The 26,067-nt window shown below is 37.6% G+C and overlaps 1 pseudogene across 1 annotated transcript; it reads right to left on the reverse strand.

Moving 5' to 3' along the window:
• Nucleotides 1-1,803: 1,803 nt before the first annotated feature.
• On the reverse strand, nt 1,804-25,746 carry LOC306655466 (protein regulator of cytokinesis 1-like; annotated as a pseudogene). Its single transcript, XR_013766988.1, has 2 exons — nt 25,697-25,746; nt 1,804-4,679 (listed from the first exon to the last, which is right to left on the reverse strand). The product of XR_013766988.1 is annotated as a protein regulator of cytokinesis 1-like (transcript).
• Between the last annotated feature and the right edge of the window lie 321 nt (nt 25,747-26,067).

Genomic DNA, 26,067 nt, shown 5'->3' on the forward strand with positions numbered 1-26,067 from the left:
GGAAAATAACCCATAGTTGGGAAATTCAGAATGCCATTGCCTTGACTCATATCACTATTTCACACCAGGTCAGTGTGGCACAAAGTTCTGAGAATAGTCAATAGATTTATCCTGAGCACATATTTTGGGGATTCAACATCATTTGTACTAGATCCCAGGAAGACTATTATCCATGATCTCATGACACATACCAGCAAAATCTAACAGGCAGAGATTTTTCAGAAATTGTTTTTCTGAGAGTAATGTACTTCAGAGATGTTTTCTAATATATAGGAATGTCACATATGAAAAACAAAACAAAAAAAAATTCCCCAGCTCTTACTCATGAATGTCTGTATATTGAATTTTTCTGCAGTGTGCAATATAAATTTTCTTCTTAGTGGATTATGTCTCATTTCTGTTTCTTCATCAGAATACACCATGATGATTCCAGGAAACATGACTAAGTATTGATGTCTTATGTAGTAAATGAAATCCACAAAGCAAAGATATTTTGTGAAGATGTGGCCACATAAATATGAAAAAAATCATTGTGCTGCTTGGATTGTTTTATAGTGATACTTGGCAGTCCCTAATTATTGCCTTTAATAGCAAGAAGCAATTGCTTGAGAGATACCTCAGAGTACCTGCCTGACCTTGTTGCCGTGTAACCTTAACTCTCTTGGCCACAAGTGCTTCAGCCGAGGATTGATATCTGACCTGAAGGCATCCCTTTGTAAGGTGACAAGTGGTCTACAAAGTGGCCCAGTGCTAAAGAACTGAGTCCAGCAGCAGAGTATTATACTGGTTAGTGACTGACTAGGCATATTCTTAATGATGGTGATAGTGAGAGGGTTGTGATCTGCTTCAGATATAGAGTTAGTATCAGCTGCAGGAGTCAGAGATCTCCCAAATGGTAGGCAAGGGAGCCACAAACACCCCATTCTCAAATAACACTAAATGCTCTTTAGCCAAGAGCTGCACAGTTAGGCTCCCAGAGGTGCCAGTCCCACATCATGGGAATGATGATCTATTTTTCTGTGAAGCTTGACTATACAACTATCAAGAATTTTTTTTCTTCCTTTCAAGTACCCATGAGTCTTTCCGATCAGCCCCCATAACAAAGGTACCTAACCGTCTCTGACACTTGAAAGTATCTAACAGAATTTTCAAATCATGAGTGAAAATTTTAAAATATATTATTAGATTCTCTACATATGCCAGTTAATTGCTCAATTAACAACATGTGCTGATTACCTACTCTGTAGCAGACATGTATTATTTAGGAATTTAGTAGGGAACAAGATTGATTGATATGACTCCCACCTCCCTACTCTGTAGGGAGACTACTCTGTAGTTCTTAGACTACTTGTATCTTAGTGTGTACTGTATAGACAGACCTAAACTTCACCTATCTCCAAAGCTTGTGATCTACATTTGTTTGCTTTTGTTTTAAATATACATTGTCTTCCAAATACATTACATTGATAAGGATGTAAAACCCATGTGTTGTCATCTTAATCCAAAGATACCTGTATTTATATTAGAATAAATCTTAGTTCAAAACTTTCTAAAATTTAGCACAGCTGAAACAAAGCAAACAACAGAAAGTAAAGTTAGTAAAATTATAAGCTATTAACTGGACCAAAACCCCTAAGTGGAGAAGTAACAAGATGAAATTTTTAATAATCCAAAAGAAGAGAATAACAAGATGGCATTTATAGGATAGCACTGTTTTTATTTTTCTTTTTAAAAAGTAACTATACACATTTTAATTTATTTTTAATAAGAATATAATTATTTTAAAAACAGGACATTGTTTGTATGACTAACAGCATGGCTTACACCTACAGACCAAGTCCACACTGGTAAGCTTTTGAGAACCACTTAATGTGTGACAGTAGTACTGGTGAAAGCAGACAGTAAAAATAAATAATAGTGCTGTGGGAAGTGCAGTAGTGATGTTTAGGGGAGGTAAAGAAGGAGCCTCAACCATGGAAGCTATCTCAGGAAGAAGTCCCCAGTAGTGACATGCGCAAAGCTGCTCATATCCACAACAGAAATGGCCCAGCCTCACCAGATGGTCTCTCAACTGGGCTGGCAGTTGCAAGTGTAGAAGAATTCCAGCACAGTGGGGGATAGGAGGACTGGAACCAGAGAGAACTCTGAAGAAACAGACGTCAGACAAGCATGTGTGTCACTCACACACACCCACAAAGGGATTGCACTGTATAACACTGCACCATTTAACAAAGGAGCTCCCAGCCTCCCTGTCACTCTTTGGCACTACATCAGGCCACCTCAAATGCTGACACACCAACATCCTCATTGGGAGGAAGGCTATCCTGCATGGTGGGGTCAGGCCTTTTGGTGAGAGCAAAGCTATAATAGCTACATCATTAACTGGATACCCCTAGACAAAAACTATGTTAATCGCTAATTACATGTATACAAGCTAAAATTACTTCATTTCCCATCCCCCAAGGCTGGGCCAAGTCAATCATTTTCTATACAATGGTGATTGTGCTTCAACAAGTAGAATCATGGGGTAGAGAAAGAAATTACGCCCCAGAGGCTAATATTTGTATTTGTTGCCATAAATTAAGTTTTAAGGTATTTCTTGAGTCAAAAATAGAAGCAACTCTTTATGGACCCACTAAATCCATGAGACTTTGATCTGTCCCACTTGCTCATGTCTTTAAGTTAGGCACATGGTAACAGACCCTGTCCAGGGTTTTAAGTACATCTAAATTGAAGAAAAACTAGAGCCACCCCTGTATGCTTAGGTCCAGTCTACAGGAAGCCACAGTGGCTGGCTGGTTGGGGCTTCTCAGGTATGGATGTTGGTTGAACTAGGGATTCAAGAAGTAGCTTCAGATTTGGAAGACTGAAAGCTCTTGCCATTCAGCTCTAGGATCTCTTTGTTGACTCCTTGCTTGCTGGCACGGGGTATTTTCTTTCCAGAACAAGTGGAACTGACCACTGGCTTGCTGCCAGAAGGAAGAAATTGAGACATAGGGGAGTGGTAGATTGTCCCCCCAAAGGCAGGCTTAATGCTACTATTGGCTGCAGCAGTGAACATGGTAGTAGTGTTCAGCTTCCGCACTTTGCCTGGTGTGTTGGGAGCCAGTATTCACTGCTTGCTGGGCGGCCGGGGGAGCATTGCCGAAGAGCATCCCTGTCTCTGTCTGCTTCTTGTTCTTTACTTGTCTTTCCTGCTTGGCTCTCTCTTTTTCCAATCGATGCATCTCCCTTTGTTCTGTCACGTACTCCATGAATTTCTGCTCATTCGCCACAAATGTTTTTGATTGATCCTGTTCCCACATTTCAATCTGTGCCTTCAATGCTTCTTCCAGATTAGAGAGTTTTTTCTGGAGCTTGGTTCGTTGCTTTTCTTCTTTTAGAAGGTTTCCCCTGGTTTGTAAATCGACTTGGATCTGAAGCCTTTCAAACTCTAAGAAAAGCCCCCAGCTCTCTTCCCACTTCTTCTTTATGAACTTCATAGTAGTTTCTTAATCAATCTCAGCATCATGTGGTTGGAGCAGGTTTTCTGTGTAGTCCTCAGCATAGTAAGGGGCAAAAGCTCATCTCTGCTCCTGGCTGTAAAAACACTGGTCCCAGTACTGAGCCAGCTCCACTGGAATTGCCTCAACCACTCTTTGCATGTTTTGCATTTTCAGTTCTTTCAACCGATACACTTCTAATTGCAGTGGTTTCCTGACCTTGGCGTTTGACCCAATCATAACCATGGCCACAGCTTCTCTCTTTTTCAGGTATTTGCAACCTGCTCCATAGTTCCCAAATTTGAGCACACAGCCCCTCACACACTACTTCATTTTGTGATTTTTACATTTCCAGCTGCCACAGCAACTTTTGTAGTGTTGTGATGTTCCCCAAAGACAAACAAAAGGCGTCTTCATCTTCACATACCATATCTCTTTCAAAGCTTGTGTCTGGTGTGTGATCTAATTCTTCCATACACAGTATAGAACTCACGCCTAGATGCCTTTGTTTCCCTCAGTGTTGCCACATGTTGTCTGAACTGGTTCAGCTCTTCTAAGCTGGGAACAGAGGTGCTGTCAATGTCATAGTGGGGCATGCAAAGGATTTCACACAATTCTTGACCTTGTTCTTGAAGTACCTTCAGTTCCTGTTTCTCTCCTTTTTCTGTTTTCACATCAATTCTGAGTGTGTGAATCTTTTTCTAGTTGTAAGATACTTGTTTCTCCTTCTCCTGAAATGACTCAATGTGTGACTCACTGCACAGGGTGTTCAGCTCTTTTTGGCAGATGGATATGCTTTTGATAAGCCTTTCTTTCAGACTTTCTTCTTCAGCAATCATAATATCCAGGAGATCCTTGATATGGTTCTTCACAACCTCAGTTCTTTGTAACCTCTGGTCCTCTGGAATCCCAATCAATTTCCATATTTCCCAAAGTGATTCAGGGCTTTCTGGAGATATATTATGGACTCCTCTGCCAGCACCTCACTTCTTCCTGTGGCAGATGCTCCAAGCAGCCCCAGGGAATCAAGACCCCTGACCTCTTCCACATGAGTCTGAGCACAGCAACCAGCCACATACACTGGAGATCTTGCTTGGGGTAGCTGCTCAAGGATAGCACTTTGCAACAGTGGTGATGTGCTTCCCTATAAATGAAAGTGGGTCCTGAAAGTAAAAAGACTGAACATTCTTCCTCATCCTAAGTAAAAGATAAGCTGAAAATTAATGGCATGGATTTCCCAAGATAGCAGGCTGAAAATAAAGAGATAGGTGATTCATTAAACTAGATTAAAGAAAAATGGACTAGATGTAATCTGATGCTTGGTGAAATTGAAATGTCAAGGAATTGACACTGATGCATTCTGTGATGATCCTGTTGGTAACTAAATGATCAAGCAAAAAATTTTAATGCTATATTTCTTAGATCAACTGAAATTAAGAATGTCTTTCCCAGTGGAGTTAAAGTGGCCCAGGGGAAGTAGAGAGTTGGGGGGAACACTGTTAAGCTCTTCAGGGTTTCTCAGACTCTTTAGGTATTATTTCACTTGAGCACTGAGGGAATGAAAATGCCCTTAGTTATATCCTACCATTCAAATTTGTAAGGCTTTCTTTCAAGAGACCCAAATTCCTAAACACTACCACTTTTTATTGCTGTATGAGACTTAATCTGGTTGCTGTAGTACTACTGTGGAAATTCTCTCTTCTTGTCTTCAGTTAAACAGATTGCAATTTAAATGTCTGCATCTCTCTACGAGAACATAACATTAGAAATTAGAGAGATGATATAAATACAGCTATAGAAGCCAACTTTAATGACCAGAGTAAGGGTGTTTTGTTTGTTTCTTTGCTTGTTTGTTTGCACTGAAGATCCAACCCAGGGCTGCTCTACCTCTGAGCTACAGCCCTTTTTATTTCATTTTTGAGACAGGGTCTCACTAAGTTGCTGAGACTGGTTTCAAACTTGCCATCCTCTTGCCTCAGCCTCCTGCATTGCTGGAATTATAGGTATGCCCTGCTGCACCTCAGAGAATTTCATTTATGTATAATTTTATACATGCAAATTTGAAAATTAAAACAAATGGATTTGTGTGTATGTCTGGGAATGGGTAATGAAGATTGAACCCAGGAGTGCTCTGCCACTGAACCATATCCCCAGCCCTTTTTATTTTTTCTTTTAAGACAGGGTCTCCCTAAGTTGCCTAGGCTGGCCTCCAACTTGCAATCCTCCTGCCTCAGCTTCCCAAATTGCTGAGATTACAGGCAGATGCCACTGTGCACAGCACAAATGAATAATTTTATGGAAATCATAAGCCATAAAATGGGATCATAAATCAGTAAAGAACCTGAATAGACCAGTCATTATGTAAGAAATCAAAGTTAGTCAAAGATCTTCTTAAAACTATACCACACTGTGCCAGGTGTGGTGGCACACACCTGTAATCCCAGTGGTTTGGGAAGCTGAGGCAAGAGGATCTCGAGTTCAAAGCCAGCTTCAGCAATTTAGCAAGGCCCTAAGCAACTCAGGGATACCCTGTCTCTAAATAAAATTTAAAAAAGGGCTGGGGATGTGGCTCAGGGGTTAAGCGCCCCTGAGTTCAATCCTCAGTACCAAAACAAACAAACAAACAAACAAACAAACAAACAAAATGAAAACAACCCAGACTGAAAAGACTTTAAGAGAAACTTCCACCAAACCATCAAAAAAGAGATCATTTGTCCCTTGGCTTCCACCATGGCAAGTGGCAGCTGCAGTGGAGAATTTGAATGCAGTGAGGGAGACCATGGACGTTCTGCTTAAGATTTCAAGAATTTTGGGGCTGGGGATATAGCTCAGTTGGTAGAGTGCTTGCCTTGTAAGCATCAAGGCCCTGGGTTCAATCCCCAGCACTGCAAAAAAAAAAGAATGTTGAATACTGGCTTAGATATGGAAACACTATTTGTTGTATGGCTTTGTGAACAAGGAATGAACCCAGAAGCTTTATCACTCATTATTAAGGAGCTTCTCAAGGCTACTGAAGCACTAAAGGCTGCTGAAAATATGACAAGCTGACTATCTGGAGAGATCCTGATGAGATACATCAAGTTATTCAAGAGGATTTGAAGATTGCATTGTAGTCAAGAATGAACAGTGAAATTACTGCATGCAGCAATGTAGAAAAAATTTCCTTTCAAAAAGAATTATAACACCGTAGCTTTATAAATCAGTGGAAAGTAGCTTACAAAGAGTACTATCAAATGTGTTTGCATCACATCTTATTCATATTTTTAAATGACCCTAATGTTTTGGCATTGCTGTTTATATTTATGTATTCCTTATTGATAGATCTGATAGCTTTTATTTTCTAAGCAGTCTATCAGATGTGCACATCTGCTGTGCCTGGTTGAAGTATAGTGGAACCCATCAGTATCGATGTGTCATAGTTATGACTTGTTAACATTTCCATTATAAACTTTGATTTTGAATTTTTTATGCATAATAACTGTTGATTTATGTTGTAGTGGGCTGAAAGTTGACAGGATTTTAGCCACCATGTATGAATTTGTAGGTAAATTCCCTGTGTATACCAGAATCTTGTTTTTTAAAAAAAGAGCATAGATAAAATTTCCTGTAATCCGCTCTTCAATAAAGTATATTGGTTTTTTAAACAGTTTCTGGGCAGTTAATGGTGTGAACTAGATCATTTTGTATTGACTGAAAAATAAAACTTCTAGAAACTTAGATTTTAAAAGTAATAACAGTGCTTAGCCTAGTATTGTTTGTAGTTTGAGTCATTTACATCTAATAAGAATATTAGTTTAGACTGTTTTTCTAAGTTTTACATTCTATAAATAAAGACCTAAAAAATAATGTATAAAGTAAAACAGCCAACATGCAAAATTCCTTTTTACTTGCACTACATAAAAGTAATTAGAATTCTTACCTAATAAATATGATATGGATAAATAATAAATCAATAGATAGGTGGTGTGTTTCAATGAATACATAACATTTTCTGAATAGGATTTCTAGTAACTAAACAAAAATTAATGAAATGTGTATCAGGAATTATAAGTATGTTTTTCTAAAAACAAACAGATAATTCATTTGTTATATAAACTATCCCAGAGTAATGAAAGAAGATGAAAACTACCCATTTCATTCTGACCTCTACATAATCCTGAAAAAACAGCATGGTAAGTTTTTCCCTTCAGAAAAATATAAGAAACAAACCCCACATATTAATGTAAAGCAAAAATTCCAATACATTATTAGCACAGAATCTAGCAGTGGATTAAGTGGATATCACATTAAGAGCAAGAAAGTTTATTCTACAAATACAGGAGTGCTTTAACATTATGAAGTATATTAATACAAATCACCATACTAAGGAAATAGAAAACAAATAATCATGTTGAAAAATGCACTTGACAAAATTTAATATCCATTACTATTAAAATGTCCTTGAGAGCTCAGAAGAGAAGAAACTTTACTCATAGAGCATTTACCACAACCTCATAGCAAGCCTTATACCTAATAGTGAAACATTCAAAGCAAAAATTCCCTTAAAAGTCAGGAATGAGATAAGAATGTCTACTTCCATCATTACCATTATATTCAAAGTTTTGGTCAATACACTAAAACAAGAAAAGAGATGTAAGGTACATGTAAATAGAAAGGCTGAGACAAACTATTTCAGAGGGTATACATTAGTAGAACTGATAGAATTTCAGTGTTATGTTTGAATAAATTATCAACATTTTAAAAGCCAATGAATGGTTTCTAGTACACTAACACCAACTGTTAGAGAAAACGGATCTATTCACAATAACAAAAGCATTTTATTACTCAAAAAATGTTAAAGACTTGTATGGGGAAAAACATAACATAGAAGAAGATTTAAATGAATGGAAAGAAAGACCATGATCCTGGATAGGAAGTTAATGTTTTATTAACTACATTTTTTTAATGGCGTCTCACTATGTTGGCTGAGCTAGCCCTGAACTCCTGGGTTCAAGGATTCTGCTTCAGCCTCCTGAGTTGCTGGCACTATAGGCACACATCACCATGCCTGGCAAGGAAGTCAGTGTTTTAAAGATATGTATACTCAATCTATAAATTCCATGAAATCTCAGTGAAAATCTCTGAAGCACTTTTTAATGAAATTTAACAAGTTGATTTCAAAAGTTTATGAGGGACCCTGGAATTATACTTAGCACAATGGAATACTTACTCTAAGAGAGGCATGTGAAAACTAATGCCAACTAATGGAATAGGCTCTTCAAGTCTTTCTTCTCATGCTTACAAAGAGAAAGATATGTGTCTTTATTTAAATTGTTCTTTCACTCCTAGCTCTCTTCTTTTGTTCAATAGATTAGGTAGGTCCTCTAAATTAAGTGTATTATATGATGTGACTGCTTCACATTTTTATATATTTCCTTCAAATACACAACATAGAATTTTGCAATTTTGCGTGTAGGTCATTTTGTATGACTCTCTTAAATCCCTAACTCAGTACACTCTTTAATATTATGATTGCCCCATTCTTCTTTTTGAAATGCAACAATTCATGGAAATTTGAACTGGTGCCTTTGTATCAATTAGAAAATATAAAATTTGAAAATATAAAATTTGTATCAATTAGAAAATATAAAACACAAACAAAAAAAAACCATGATAAATAAAGCACCACTGTTTAAAAAGAGTATTGTTGCCAAAATATAAAAATCCATAACACATCTTTTTTTTAATACTGATCTATACTCCAACCATTTTTACTTTTTATTTTGAGACAGGGTGGGTCACCCTAAGTTTCTGAGGCTGGCTTCAAAGAAAATCTCCTGTCTCAGCCTTCCTAGTCACTGAAATTACAGGCATGAAACACTGTACTTGGCCAAAACATGTTTTAAAAATCAAATTTAGACATATGTTTTGTCTCATTGGCCAACTAACTACCTCATGATAACCAGCTTCCAAGTCCAGATGCTAGCACCAATCATCTTTATTCTGACCCCAGACCTTCAGCTATCTAGAATAAGTTTTTGTTGTTGTTGTTTTAATTGGGTTATGCTGGGATTCAAACCCAGTGCCTTGTGCCTGCTAGGCAAGCACTCCACCACTAAGCTACACCCCCAACCTTTGAGGGGCTTTTTTTCAACAGGGTTGTCTGAGTAGGCCAGACTGAAATGAAGGAGGTTAAGGGTGCAAAGACTTACAAGTTAAGGGAATTAGTGTGTGACCATCTAGATAAAGACTGTTCCAGGCTGACGGAAGAGTCGGTGCAAAGGGTTAAGGCAGGACTAACCTCTTATATGTTTGAGAAGAGCAATAGCAGCTGGAAGTCAGTGAATGGAGATGAGGGGAAGAGTAGGAAAGGAGGTTCAATCCCCAGCACTGCCAAATTAAAAGCAATGACAGGGATGGAGATTTGCATCATGTGGGGCCATAATAACTATTGAAAGGACTTTGACTATTATAGGACATTGAGCAGAGACATGTGATCTTATTTATGTTTAAAGAGTACACTTGGACTGCTCTGTTGAAATTAGGCTCTAGTGGTGCCAAGGTAGACACAAGGAGCCCAATTAGTTGCCTGCTGTACAGGTACGAACTACTATGTCTTGGTCTGCCATCTTCTGTCTTACCCAAACTAGAAACCTCATAGAGGTCCTCTGGTCATTCCCCTCTCTCACTTCACCACCCACTTCTCCACCTCTTCCCTAATTCACACACCTGGATTCTATTTCCAAATACCAGCAACTGTCCTGTACCCCACTACTACAATCTCTATTTGGGCTTTTCTGAACCACTGAAATGAACCACTTGTCTGCCCCTCCTTCTAGCTTATCCTTCCTTCCAGTCTAAAAGTAGGGGTATTCTTTCAGTTACTGAGGATGTTAACCTGGGATAAATGTATAGAATTCATGCTATATTTTTACTTACACAAAACTGAAATTTAGCATTTTCTTTATGTATATAAGCAACACACCACAGCATTAACAAGGCTTATGACTGTCACCAATAAAAATTATAGGTATTTTCATATCACATTACAGTTGATATATCTATTTTAAGACATCTCTTATACTCATTACCACTTTGAAATTATAATAATATTAGACCGGCCACTAGGTTTTTAAAATGTGCTGATACTGGAGCAAATATCATTATTAAAATTATCCAACATTATTGGATTTCCTTTAATTCCTATGTATTTTAATTTATACATTTAAAAATTTATTCTGAGGAATTCATGGACTTTACCAGACTGCCAAAGGAGTTCAAGATCAGAAACTTGTATTCTATTCATATCAAATCTATTTGAATCTGATCTTGTTACTTCGATACTTTGAAGATTCTTTGGTGGCTTACGAAATACAGAATAAAGTCTCAAATTCTTTTGGATTTTTTTGTTTGTTTGTTCATTTTGCTTGTTTGTTTACAGTGTCAGGGAGAGAACCCAGAACCTTATGCATACTAGGTAAGTGCTCTACCCCTGAGTATAATCCCATCCCTTACACAATGTTCTGTTTTATGTCTGTTCTGCATTGTTTTTAAAAATAAGAGACAGGGTCTCTCTTTGTCACTTAGGCTGGCCTTGAACTCCTAGGCTCAAGGAATCTCCTTGCCTCCACTTCTTGAACAGCCAGGACTAACAGTGCCACACGAAGCACAACATCTGGCAAGTCCCAAATAGGGTTGACAAGGTTCTCTGGATCTGCCCTTGACTAACTTTTTCTGCTTTGCTGCAAGTCATACCTCTTTTCCCCCCACGTTACATTCTGACCACCTTAGGTCCCTGCTGGTACTTGGCCGTTTCATTCCTCTCAGTATTTGTTCCTCAAGTTCCCTTCTTCCTCAAAGCCTACCCAACCATGGAAAACTCCTGTTCCTTCTTCAAGATGTACCCTCTTCCAATACCTATTCCTCTCAGGCCAAATGAGTTTCTCCTTCATCTTTATTCCTACAGCACATAATATGTGGCTTTCTGCATCTCACGACAAGTCTTTTTTTTTTTTTTTTTTTTTGCTGTGCTGGGGAATCGAACCCAGGGCCTTGTGCTTGCGAGGCAAGCACTCTACCGACTGAGCTATCTCCCCAGCCCCCACGACAAGTCTTGATTGACCTACTTGCTTTTCTTGTTCAATAGTAACACCTCAAGGGTAGAAACTGTCTTACACACCTTGGAATCCCTAGAGGATGTTAACAAATGCTTCCTTCAATGGCAAACTGAATGGAACTAAATTATTACCATTTTAGAGAATCAATCTGAGAATATGACTCACTTTATTAACTCATAAATATACAATGAAATATACCTCACAACTTTTTTCTCAGTCTTCTTATCAATTTTAGGTTAAGAGCATGCAATTCTATTTCCCTATAAGTAAATTGTTTATAAATCACAGAAGATATTTGCAATACATATATCTGACAAAAGGATTCAGAATTGTCCTTTTTAAAAAAAGACTTCTAGAAATCATTAAGAAAACAATAACCAGTTAAAAAAAATGGGCAAGGACTAGGGATGTAGATCAGTGGTACCATGTACACTTTGCATGTGTAAGGCCCTGGGTTTGATCTCCAATACAAAAATAAAAAATAAAAAATTGGGCAAAAGACTTGAATAAAAACTTGTAAAAGGAAGCTATCTACATGATCAAAACAAAAAAGAAAAGAAGAAAGTTCACAGGGTTTTATATGACCCAGCAGGAAAATGCAAACTAAAATCATAAGAAACCATTCTCCCACCCCTTAAAGGCTGTGTGTGTGTGTGTGTGTGTGTGTGTGTGTGTGTGTGTGTGTTACCAGGAATCAAATCCAAGGTCTCAGGTGTATTTGGCAAGCATTTTTCCACCAAGCTACATCCCTGTCCCTTTTTATTTTATTTTTTTATTTTGAGATAGGGTCTCCCTAAGTTGCCAGGCTAGCATTGAATTCGCAATCTTCCTTCCTCAGTGTCCTCAATAGCTGGTATTATAAGTGTGAACTACCCAGTCTGGCTGAAAAGATTAAGATTTTTTTGTGTGTGTGTGGGGGGGGGTGGGGGGAAACATTCAAAATTTATTTTCCAACAGATAGACAGCATTAGCAGGTTCTACAGGGGTTTCTCCATAGATTACACATTCACTAGGTATTGTGAGCTCAACAGTGAGAATCACAGGTGTGTTCTCTAACAATATCCATGTCACAGTGTAAACAAGAATGATTACTATGTTCACTTACAATTCCAGAAGGAAAGGCACAGATTGGCAAAAATGTTTTTTGGGGGATCCTAAAGTCAGGTACAATAACTAAGAGACAAAACTTTGGGTAACAGTCTTGATCCACATTCAATAAGGGCATTCTAAATAGCAGGAAAGAATCCTCACTCTCAACTTTGGGTCTTTCTTTCTCCTTCCTCAACCATTAGAGCAATGCTTCATCACTTGCTCTACATTATTACATGCGCAAAAGGGGATTTAAAAACAAGGAATCACAAACACATTGTCAATGTCTGGCTGTTCCCACCAGTACATCAACTCTTAGGGTTAAGGCAGGCCCTGGGACTACTTCAGTGGTCACAAAGTAGGAAAATGGAGACTATGGCTACAAAATTAAAAAAAAAAAAAAAATGAGGTAGATAAATTAAAGTTTTCACACCCAGGACTTCCCTGTTCCAACTGTGTTAGCCTTCATGCAACTCAGGGAAAAATAAAAATCTTCATTATTACTTGGCATAAGTTGCACTGGGGAAATTTAAAAAAAATGTGAACCTGTGATAGGAAGTATACCCTTCCGTGAGTTTCTTCTCAAGATTGAAAATGCAGTTCTTTAATAGAGCAGGCACTGGCAAACTACATCAACTCACCTGAGAACCCCGGAACAGGTGCCACCTCTTCTGGTGTTGGGGAAGATGAAGGCATCTGGACATGTGGGGAGTGACTGGTAGTCTTGGAGCTTCAAATGAATTGTCTTTAAATAAGCAGCAACACATATGTTAGCTCCCTAAGGACTAAAAGAAGTCCAAGTGAGGACATCCTACTAAGGTTCTAAGGTTGAAGGAATTTTTGATTCTACAACCTTAGGTTTGTTTTTCTTTTTTTTTTTTTTTTTTTTTAAGTACTTTAAAAACAAAACAAAACAAAAAATATGGGAATATGATTGGCGGGCATGTAAAATAGGTCTCTAAGTAGACCAAGCAGACCTTGACCATCTACCCACATATGTGCATATGGTTACCAGGAAAGCAGGGAGTACCTACACCCACCCAAATAGGCTAAGGAGTTGTCTTTTCCACAGGTTGCAGTAAGTTCTTTTTCATCCTGAAATAGGCAACAATCTTTGGAAACAATCACTTTAGGTTGTACAAAACTTCTATGTATATTTATAATTGTCGCAAGAACAAAGGTACTTTGCAACACCTGTTTCTTTCCAAAATTAAAAAAAAAAAAAAAGATTCTAGTCTTTTATGGCAGGCTTAGGCTTTTTTCCCCCAATTTTTCCTGTAATTGGTTTCATTTTTTTTGCAAAGTAGCATAGCAACAGTTGTGATGTAAGACAGCCCAAGGTTGCAATACAACTATAAACATCATTTGCATATCAGTAAGGAAAAGACTATGAAATGCTTCACAAATTTGCATATCATCCTCACACAGGGACCATGTGAATCTTCTCTGTATTGTTCTAGTTTTAGTATATGCACTGCTAAAGTGAGCACAAGAAAGGCTAAAATTTAAAAGATTGATGATATCAACTTTTTTCATGGATATAGAACTCTTACACATTAGTGGTGGAGTCCTCAAAATATTGTCTCTTTGGGAAAACACTTCTTAGTTTCTGCCAGAGCTAAACATGCATTTGGTTTATGATCTAGCAACTCCATTCTTTAGACCTAAAAGAAATGAGTGCATATGTCCTCTTATTTGTATAATACATGGTTTTAATGTTTGTTTTCATAGTATCCCAAAGCTGAAACAACCCAAATGCTCATCAATAGAAATATAAATAAACTGTGGTACACTTATGCAATGGAACACTATACCTCAATTTAAAAAGAAATAATCAAGCTAGGCACACACCTGTAATTTCAACTACTCAGGAGGCTGAGGCAGAAGGATCACAAGTTCAAGGCCAGCCTCGGCAATTGGTGAGACCCTGTCTCAAAAAATAAGGAGAGTGGAGAGTTGGGGACTGGGGATATAGCTTGATGGTAGAACATTTGCCTAGTATTTGTGAGACCTTCACTCACTAGTAAAAGAAAGAAAGGAAGAAAGAAAGAAGGAAAGAGAGAGAAGAAAGGAAGGATGGATCAGCTCCAGCAAGATGGAGAAATCTCAAAAATTCTATGTCTAGAGAAATAACTTAAATGTTTATAGAATCAGAACAGTTATTAACCTTTCAGGGATTGGACTGAAAAGTGCACAAGAGAACCTCATGGGGTACAAAAAATGCTCTATAATTTTAACCAAATCATGGTTAACCGGGTATACACATATGCAAAAATTCAACCTATACACTTATATTAGTACTGTTTATACACCTTACTGTTTGTATGTTATTACTCATTTAAAAAGAAAATAAATAATCTTGGATAAATTCACAAAAGTTGTAGTGATTTTGGAAACTTGAGCCATGACAAAACTTTGGAGAATGGTTTTAATGTAGTCCAAAGAAAACTGCCATTTGACCCAATGGAACGAATAAAAGTTATTCTTGGATGAGTAAAAAAGGAGAATTAAAATAGAATTATTTTAGAAATAAAAACACTACATAAATGTTCACTATTAGCATAAACCTACCTCAGCCTTGGACAAATAAAAACCTGAGTTAACTCAGGTGCACGAATCTGTAATTTCAGCAACTGGGGAGGCTGAAGCAGAAGGGTCACAAGTTTGAGGCCAGTTTGGGCAATTTAGTGAGAACTTATCTCAAAATAAAAAATAAGAAGTGCTAGGAGTATAGTTCAATGGTAGAGAGCCCTGGATTTGATCCTCCCTACTTGGAAAAACAAACAAAAAGCCTGGGGTAAGCCCCATAGCTCAGAAATCACAGAGCATCATGACAATGCAGCCTTTTAACCACTAGTACCTTTTTACCATCTATCTACTTTCTGCTTTCTCTTTCTTGCCTGTGCCTTCATACTAGTAGCACTTGGGACTTAACTTATTTCTGTTGCAGTCAGGCAGGAGATGGAAAATGTCTTTGAATGAGATCATTTGGCTAGCGGGGGAAAGAGACTTGGACCTCCAAGTTCCAACACCCGCCTCATCTCAAATATATCCATTTAGGCACTAATTCAGTTAGTCCTATTAGGTGACATCCACTGTCTTTTAAGACACTCACTGCTGCTCCAATGCAGCCTCCTTTTTGCCTCAGATCTCTCCAAACTGTCCCCCACTTGATAACAAGAGAGTGATTTACCTCCCCAAAATAAGATCTGATCATGCCATTTCATTTTAGTGATTCCCTATGTCTCAATAAAATTCGAACTCCACTGTGGTAAACAAAGCCTATGATGTTATGTGCACACATATCACTCTCTCCCAGCAAGCATCTTGTGCAGGTCTTGAGACTGAGACCAAGTGTGAATGTATCCAGCGTAGCTTGGAGAGGATCACAATTCCACATAATTCTAGGGGTGTCTCTGTTGCCCCTTGCTGTAGTATTTGGATTCAGTGTTTGGGGTATCTGAAGAATACTGGTGACATAAGTAGCAGTTGGGTCTTTTGCCTTCTTGCCCTTGTCTTTTGGAATTGCCAGCTCTAAAGTGAGATGTCCTAACCTGAAGGAGATGAAACTCAGCATGGGACATCACAGGCACCATTAATACTTAGAATATGTATGACATGTCATCAGGTACTTAATTCTCAGTGTATACATCCACTTGAGGTGTGTGTGTGTGTGTGTGTGTGTGTGTGTGTGTGTATGTGTGTGTGTATCTGTGGTGTAACTGGGGATCAAACCCAGGGAAGTGCTCTACCACTACACTGCACTCCCAGCCCTCAATATACAAATCTTTTTTTTTAATTTTTAGTTGTGGATGGACACAATACTTTTATTTTATTTATTTATTTTTATGTCATGCTCAGGGTCAAACCTAGTGCCTCACACATGCTAGGCAAGCATTCTACCACTGAGCTATAACCCCAGTCCTGTATAAATCATTTTGAATCTAAGGTTTTGATTTTTTTTTGCAGTGCTAGGGATCAAACACAGAGACTTGTGCATTCTAGGCAAGGGATCTACCACACTAAAATTTAGATTCCTGGACATGGAATTCTTGGAACCATCAGCACAGAGAGATGCTTATTTCCTTTCCTCCCGCTTTTACAGGAACTACTTTATGATCTTCTTGGTGGGACTTTGCTTGCCCAAATAAAACTTGCTTAGAACCAAAAGTGTTAAAGTCTTCAGAAGGAACAGGGAAGCAGGAATAAAATAGGTATTACTGTCACTATGTGAAGTGCCCAAATCCAAACATTGCCTACCCATCTCTAGGTCTATAATCCTGTAAAATGGAACCCATAGAGCAGGGATTTAAAACTAGAATCTAAGGATTGGCCTCAAGCAGTCAATGCCTTCTCCACCAACCTTATGAAAAATTGTGTAAAGTTATGCATATTGATGAAAAGTGAGTCTACAGCTTTCAGATGCTCTGTGAGATCTAAGACCTCTTCAAAAAACAAAACAAGACAAAAGCCTTATTATGACTAGGCTTATTATTCATACCTAGAAGCAATTGTCCTTCATAAAGCACACTCAAGGAAGTGAATTAAGCAACTTGAATGCCGCAGAACAAGATGCTCATGATTCCTGAACACAATTAAAGATAATTAGGAGGTATAAATTATTATTATCTTGGTGCTGGGGATTGAACCCAGGATCTTGTGCTTGCTAAGTACACATTCTACCACTGAGCTACACCTCCAGCCTCTGTTGTTTCTAAATTGCTGCTTTTATTTATTTCAAAGTAAGACAGACATCTTTTTTTAACCTTTCTCACGACAGTAATCTCTGGTTCAGTTTTCAAATATATTTCCTCAAGCATATTTGTTTAACAAAAGAAGACCTTACCAAATGGAAAGTATTCCTTGCTCTCGGTTAGAATATTCAAACATCAAAGTGTCAGTTCTCCTTAAATTAACTTATATATTTAACATGATCCCAATAGAAATAATAACAGGCTATACTTTTTTTTCCTGTAGCTGGACAAATTGATAATAAAATTCAGGTAGAGAAATAAGCACATGAGAACATCTAGAAAACCCAAAAAGGAAGATCTATGTGGGAAAGGGGAGAGGGTATTTAAAACAAGTTGATACTGGCATGTGAATAGATCAAACAGTAGTATAAAATGGAAAAAGTACACCTAGAAATATAGTAAATGAGAAAGGTTATTTCTCCAATAAACAAAACAAAATGTAAAGGACTTTTCAGCTCTCACTACAATTAGATAACCATTTAGAGAAAGATAAATAAGGTCTTCATACCACACACAATAAACCTTATATGAGTCAAAACTCTAATACATAAAAAGTGAATGAATATTAATAAAGAATAAAATGGTTTAGCTTCTCTATAATGTAGGTATTGGGAAAGGATTTCTAACTATGATTTAAAATTCAGTTATAATCATGAAATCACATTAACTATAGAGATGTTTGAGTATATATAAAAACACCTGAAGTGAAATTAATATAATGACAAATGGGGAGAGAATATTTATAACATATTCAGATAAAAGTTTAACATCTCTGATATATAAAGAACTTCAAAATCAAAGATCAAAAATCTTACAGAAAAATAGGCAAAAGACATTAAGGGACAAACACAGAAGAAGGAAAAATAACTTTTGAGGACTGGGGATGTAACTCAATTGTATAGCACTTGCCCAGTATGTGTGAGGTCCTGAATTCAAACTCCAGCACTGAAAAAAAGAAAAAAGAAAGGAAAAAAAAAAAGAAAAAGGGAAAAATGGCTTTTGAAAGATGCTCAGTTTCACTCATAATAAGCCATTCTTCTTACAGGCATTTGCCCAAAAGTAAAAAAAAAAGTATGTTCATGTTCACACAAAGACTTGTACACAAATGTTTATAGTAACTTTATTTGTAGTATTCCCAAACTAGGAAGAGTCTAACTGTTCATGTATATCCACATAATGGAATACTATTCAGCAATAAAAAGGAATGAATAAATCTCAAAATATCACTATGCTGAAAGAAGTTAGACAAAAGAGTATATTTCATATGATTTTATTTTTATACAAGTCTAGAAAGTGAAAACTTATCCATAATGATAAAAAGCAGATCACATTTGGTTAGGAGGAATAACTTCTAATGTTCAACACAGTAGGATAACTATGATTGGCAATGATTTCTTGCAAATTTCAAAACAGCTAATAAAGATTATTTTTGAATGTTTCCAACACTAAAAATAATAAACATCTAAGGCAATAAATTTGCCCTGATGTTATCATTATGCATTGTGTATATGTATTGAGATATCAAACTGTATCCCATAAATATGTACAATTGCTGTGTGACAATTAAAAAAAAATATGTATATATATCTATTTTTAAAAAGTATATCAATGGCTGCCTGGGCACTGGGAATGAAGGGTAGAGGGAAGAATTGATTTAAAAAGGGCTGCAAGGAAGCATCTGAGGATAATGAAAATGTTTTATGCTGATGTGGTAATGGTTTATATATTGTCAAATTTTATAATTTAAATATATACATTTTGTTGGATTTCAATTATACTTCAATAAAGTTCACCAAAAAATCATACTTTGATGATATCCAATTTCATTTATAATAAGAAAAATTGAAATTAAAATACCCTGAGATACTATTTCTCATCTATCAGATTGACAAAATGATGATATATCCTGTTGGAAAGACTTTGGAGGAAAAAAACCCACATGAAGGGAATTTGCTGTATCTAACATGTAACCTACATGTTTGACATCAACTAGCAATTTTGTTTCTAGGAATCTATTTAAAAATAGATCATTAAGCATATAAAATACATATGCACAAAGTTACTTTGCCCCATAGATTAGTTGACTAAAATATGGTACATGTATTTAATAGAGTACTATGCAGCTGTGTTAAAACAAAACAAAACAAAAAACAAGAAGGCCATGTCTTGTGAATTGATTTGGCATGACTTCCGAGACATATTATTAAGAGGAAAAAGGCAAAATGAAAAAGATTAACTAAGTATACTATCGTTTTATAAGAAAAAAGATGAAGGAAAACACACAGATCCATTATTTTTGCAAAGAGAGAGAGAGAGAGAGAGAGAGAGAGAGAGAGAGAGAGAGAAAATAGAAAGAACATACCAGAAAATAAATAAATTGTCTCCCTATAAAGGTAAGAGAGGAATGGGTTAGGAGGGATAGGTCAGGGAATGAACGAGTATAGGTTTTAAATAATTTTTGCTTTTAGAGGCATAGTCTACATATTCAAAGATAGAATTAAGGCAAGAAGGTGCATGAAATTATAACAAGGCAAACAAACAAATGAATCTATAAACCCAATTCTATTCAACTGAGAAATAAAACTACAGTGAAGAGGAAAGAAGTTCTAATTTAACTAACCTGTGAATGCAATATTTTGAGTATAGTCAACATATGGAGAAAAGAACTACATCCCAATCGTGTACTCTAGTTAGGTTAGCTTTCCATAGTGGTGTGGGTTTTAGCAACTCTGAAATTATTTTATATGTATTGTAGGGTTGAGCAAATGAGTAAATGCAATAATATCATTGGGAGTTAGGGTTTTCACAGGGAAGGAAGAACACACAATATGAAATGGGGGGAGGCACAAAGAGCCCAGGGGTTAGACTAGAAGGCCGTTACTAGTGAGAATATTTCTAATAGGGCAGCTTTCCCACTGCTGTGACCAAAAAGACCTGTCAAGAGCAATTAAAGGAGGAAAATTATATTTTGGGACTCACAGTTTCAGAGGCCTCAGTCATATAGAGAACTGGCTTCATTTCTTGGGACTCAAGGTGAGGCTGAACATCATGGCAGAAGAGTGTGGCAGAGGAAAGCAGCTCAGGACATGATCCGGAAGCAGAGACTAAGCCCAGCTCACCAAACATATACCCCAAAGGCATGCCCCCATGACCACCTCCTCCAGGTACAGCCTGCCACCCTACAGTTAACACTCAGTTTCTCCCCATCAGGGGATTGGTGCACTGATTGGCTTACGGCTCCCATACCCAATAATTTCACCTCTAAAACCTCTTGCATTGTCTCACACATGAGCTTTAGGGGGACACTTCATATTTAAACCATAACAGGCAGAAAAGTACTGATACCATAGTGACAAGGAGCATGCTATCACCAGATCCGGGCTTCTCAATACTAAAGGCTCTTTGAAAAGGTTTAATACAGGACTAGATTCAGGAAGGTGCAAGATGAGCTTAGATATAAGGAATTGTTCAAAAAAGTAATAAGGACATGTCAAAAGACCACAGAAACTGCCTGAAAGTCCCAAATCTGAAAAGTTAAGCATCAAAATAATAATAATAATGATCATAACCTAATGAATAAAAAAGCATTTCATAAGTACATGTGTATAATTAATAATTCAGCAATAAAGTGAAGTACCAATACATGCCATCACATGGATGAACCTTGAAAACATGATCCCAAGTAAACCAGTAACTAAAAATCACAAACTGATTTTATTGATATGAAATATCCAGAAAGGCAACACTGTAGAGACAGGAAGTAGATTAATGATTGCCTCGGGCTGGGGGTAAGTGGGGAGCAATTGCTAAAGGGTGTGGGGTTTCTTTGTGGAGTGACAAAATGTTATAAAATTGACTTTGGTGAGAGCTGTACATCTGTGTGACTATACTGAAAACCACTGAACTGTATACTTTGAAAGGGTGAATTGTCTGGTATGTAAATCATGTCAACAAAGCTGTAAACAAAAGCTAGGGAAGACTTCCTTATAACAGAATGTCCTGTGATAAATGTCGAGGCAGCAGTGGCATGATTAGAAAATTATCGTTTTACAACCATCATACAGAATGGTTTGAATAAGAATAGATGCTAAATCTGGAGGGGAAAGTTTAAGGAGGAACAGGATATTTGCAGTGTCTCATTGTCTTTCTATGATTGTTTATGGGTTGCAAGGGAACAAGTAGGGAAAATATAGACTGTGGGTGATGAAAATCAACATTACCTTATAGAGACAGATAGATATCATGTGTCTCCAGAAGTGACATTCTGAGGATACAAAATCACCTCTGTAATAATCTAGCCAGTAGTTCACATTCTGAATCTACTTATGAGGAAACACCAGATAAACCAATTCTAGGTCATATAGAATAATTGACCTACATTCTTTAAAAATGTCAACATCAAAATTCATGTGGAAGAATAAAAAACCCAGAATAGCTAAAGCAATCCTCAGTATAAAGAGCGAAGCAGGGGGTATCGCAATACCAGATCTTCAACTCTATTACAAAGCAATAGTAACAAAAACGGCATGGTATTGGTACCAAAATAGACAGGTAGATCAATGGTACAGAATAGAGGACATGGACACAAACCCAAATAAATACAAATTTCTCATACTAGACAAAGGTGCCAAAAATATGCAATGGAGAAAAGATAGCCTCTTCAACAAATGGTGCTGGGAAAACTGGAAAACCATATGCAACAGAATGAAATTAAACCCCTATCTCTCACCCTGCACAAAACTCAACTCAAAATGGATCAAGGACCTCAGAATCAGACCAGAGACCCTGCATCTAATAGAAGAAAAAGTAGGTCCAGACCTTCAATTTGTTGGCTTAGGTTCAGACTTCTTTAATAGGACTCTCATAGCACAAGAAATAAAAGCTAGAATCAACCACTGGGATAGATTCAAACTAAAAAGCTTTCTCTCAGCAAAGGAAACTGTCAGTAATGTGAAGAGAGAGCCTACAGAGTGGGAGAATATCTTTGCCACTCATACTTCAGATAGAGCGCTAATTTCCAGAATCTATAAAGAACTCAAAACACTCTACACCAAGAATACAAATAATCCAATCAACAAATGGGCTAAGGAAATGAACAGACACTTCACAGAAGAAGATGTACAAGCAATCAACAGATATATGAAAAAATGTTCAACATCTCTAGTAATAAGAGAAATGCAAATCAAAACTACCCTAAGATTTCATCTCACCCCAATTAGAATGGCGATTATCAAGAACACAAGCAACAATAGGTGTTGGCGAGGATGTGGGGAAAAAGGTACACTCATACGTTGCTGGTGGGGTTGCAAATTAGTGCAGCCACTCTGGAAAGCAGTATGGAGATTCCTCAGAAAGCTTGGAATGGAACCACCATTTGACCCAGCTATCCCACTCCTTGGCCTATACCCAAAGGACTTAAAATCAGCATACTACAGAGATACAGCCACATCAATGTTCATAGCTGCTCAATTCACCATAGCCAGATTGTGGAACCAACCTAGATGCCCTTCAGTTGATGAATGGATAAAGAAACTGTGGCATATATATATATATATATATAAAATGGAATATTACTCTGCCATGAAGAATGATAAAATTATGGCATTTGCAGGCAAATGGATGAAATTGGAGAATATCATGCTAAGTGAGATAAGCCAATCTCAAAAAGCTAAAGGACGAATGATTTCGCTGATAAGCAGATGAGGACATATAATGGGGGGTAGGAGGGGTTAGCGTTAGGGTTAGGGTTAGGTTTAGGGTTAGGGATAAGGAGGGTGGTAAGAATGGAGGAAGGAAGGACTGTATAGAGGGAAAAGAAGGGTGGGAGTGGTTGGGGGGAAGGGAAAAAAATAACAATGAATCAAACAACATTGCCCTATGTAAATTTATGATTTTTAATTTAAAAAAATGTCAACATCAACAGGCACAGTGGCACACACCTGTAAACCCAGTGGCTTGGGAGGCTGAGGCAAGAGGATCATGAGTTCAAAGCCAGACTCAACAACTTGGCAAGGCCCTGAGCAATTTAGTGAGACCCTGTCTCTAAATAATAAAACAAAATGGGCTGGGGGTGTGGCTCAGTGATTTAATCTCCAGTACCCACCACCTCCCCAACAAAAGTCAACATCATGAAAGACAAAGACTAAGGAACTATTCCAGATTAAAGTTAGTGAAAGAGACATGATTTAATCCTATAGCAGTGAAAAAATTTTTTATCATTTTCAACAATTAACAAAATGGGAATATAGATTATAGATTAGATAAAATAATGAATAAACTTCAATGAAATGTCTAGAATTTGCTAATTATATTGTGGTATGTAAATGAATACCCTGTTCTTAGGAAATATACATTGAAGGACCATAATATTTGCCATCTACACTCAAATGATTCATTTAAAAAAGTACTAAATAGTGGTAGGGATAGTGAAGAGGGAACAAAGAAGAAACAGACAGAATGTGAAACCAAATATGGGCTGAGTTACATGGAAGGCTGAGGCAGGAGGATCGCAAGTTCAAAGCCAGCCTCAGCAACTTAGTGAGACCCTAAGCAACTTAGCAAGACCCTGTTTCAAAATTAAAAATAAAAAGGGCTGGGGATATAATTCGGTGTTAAAGTGCCCCTGGATTCAATTACTAGTACAAAAAAAAAAAAAAAAGGTAACTTTTGAAAACTGGTCAATCTGGGGTGAGGGTATACAGAAATTCTCTCTACTATTCTTAGAAGGTAATTAATGTTTAATGAAAGTATGTTTGTGAGAATAAGAAATGCTCGTTAAAAATACAAAATGGAATTGTTAAATTAATTTGCCTTTTATAGGTGAGCTCTTGAATTCAGTTTTGCTTTGGATAGCCAGGAAAATCTTAGTCCCAAGTCTACACTATGTCTATGTCACAGAAACCTTGTTACCAGAGGCGGAAACCACAGGAGGTTTAGGGATGCTTTCTGGGACTTCAGGAAAGAAGAGTGGAGTTATCCTGGGAAAGCCACAGTGAATATTAAATTAGAACGGTCAAAAATAGGTCAAAATGAAAAATGAACAAAAAGAAGGGAAGGAGGTTAAAGTGAGGCTCCATCGGCCCTGCTTTCAGTGAACATGAGAAACATTTTATATAGACTTCTCATTCGGTAGTAGAGCCCTACTCCCTTAAAACCAGCGACTTTGCAATGATAGGTGATCAGCAAGAGCATGCAATCTAATAAATATTGGGAAAGAGGCTGCAGACCAGTTTCCAAGACAAATATGAAACTTCAAAATAATCACAGGAGCCAAGCACCATGGTGCAGGCCTATAATCCCAGAGACTCAGGAGGCTGAGGCAGGAGGATCACAAGTTTCAGGCTAGCCTCAGCAACTTAGCAAGGCCTTGTGTCCAAATGAAAAATAAAAAGGAATGTGATTCAATCCCTGATACAGAAAAAAAAATCATCATCATCTTCATCACAGGATTTAAGAGCTGAAAGGGAATTTAAACATCTTCTAATATGGAGGGACAAAGCTGACCCACTTGCTTGTATGTGTTTTGTTTGGTCTGCACGAAGTTCACCCTTATTCCTGACCTCATCCTCATCGTTTTACAAATCTATCAGAACACTCCATTTTTCACAACCTCTTCGACCTCTTCGCTCCCCAGATTCTGTTGTTATGAGGCGCAACTTAAGAACAGACCGCTCACCACTGAGAAGTCCAAATTTGAGAGTCTTTTTTCAGCCGGCAGCTGACTGTCTCACACAATGCCCCCAAAAATGGCTATTGGGAGAACAGCCCCGACCACAGGGTTGTAGGGGTTCTTATACCAAAAATCACATCAATCGTAAGTGTCTGTTGCTATGATTCGAAATTACACATTAACATCATAAGATCATCGACAGAGGGGGAAGTGGGTCAGAATGACCCTTACCTAGGTACAAACTAAAGAATGGTTGCTAACATCCACACAATCACTGTTCACATGGTACATTGTTTAGGAGCAATAGGAATCAAAAGAGAGCAATTTTTCTTTACATAGGAATTATCATTCTGTATTGTTAAACATGTCACACTAAGTAACTGAGGATGGGCACAGAGGCAGGGTGTTCCCATGGGAGAAGCTTATTTCCTATATAACATGGAGTCTCAGAGCAAAATGGAGTCTGTTTAGTCATTTCCCTTAGAGTCTGGCCTATAACATTCTCATGGAGCCAATTCTGTCAGCCCATCACACTGTATCCCTTCCTATCATGTGTCTTTATACCCATCTCCCCTTTCCACTCCTCCTTTTTCTCCAGACACATACCTAGCGGGTCATATCCATTCCAGCCACTGAAGGGAGGAGAGCTGAGGACCTAAGACAGCAGCAGGAGACAAGGTCGGTGCTTCCAATGTAAATAGAGAAAGGCAGGGGGCGGAGCCTGGGAGGGAGGAGCCCCAGGGAAGTTCATTAGGGACTTGCTCACCAGAGAGTCCTGGGTACTGAAGGAGGAGGGGTTGAACTGCCACCGCCTGGCTAACCCAAAATAGTTTAGCTGTCAAAGCTAGGTCCCAATTCGGCAGCCTGATTCCTCTCAGGATTATAATGATGATGATGTTGAACCTTATACCCTGACATTTGTGTTGTTGAGTCAATATTTGCCCCACAAGAACACTGAACTACCAATGTCCAGAGCT

The sequence above is a fragment of the Sciurus vulgaris genome, assembly GCF_902686455.1.
Source record: "Sciurus vulgaris genome assembly, chromosome: 2".
In the NCBI taxonomy this organism is placed as follows: domain Eukaryota; kingdom Metazoa; phylum Chordata; class Mammalia; order Rodentia; family Sciuridae; genus Sciurus; species Sciurus vulgaris.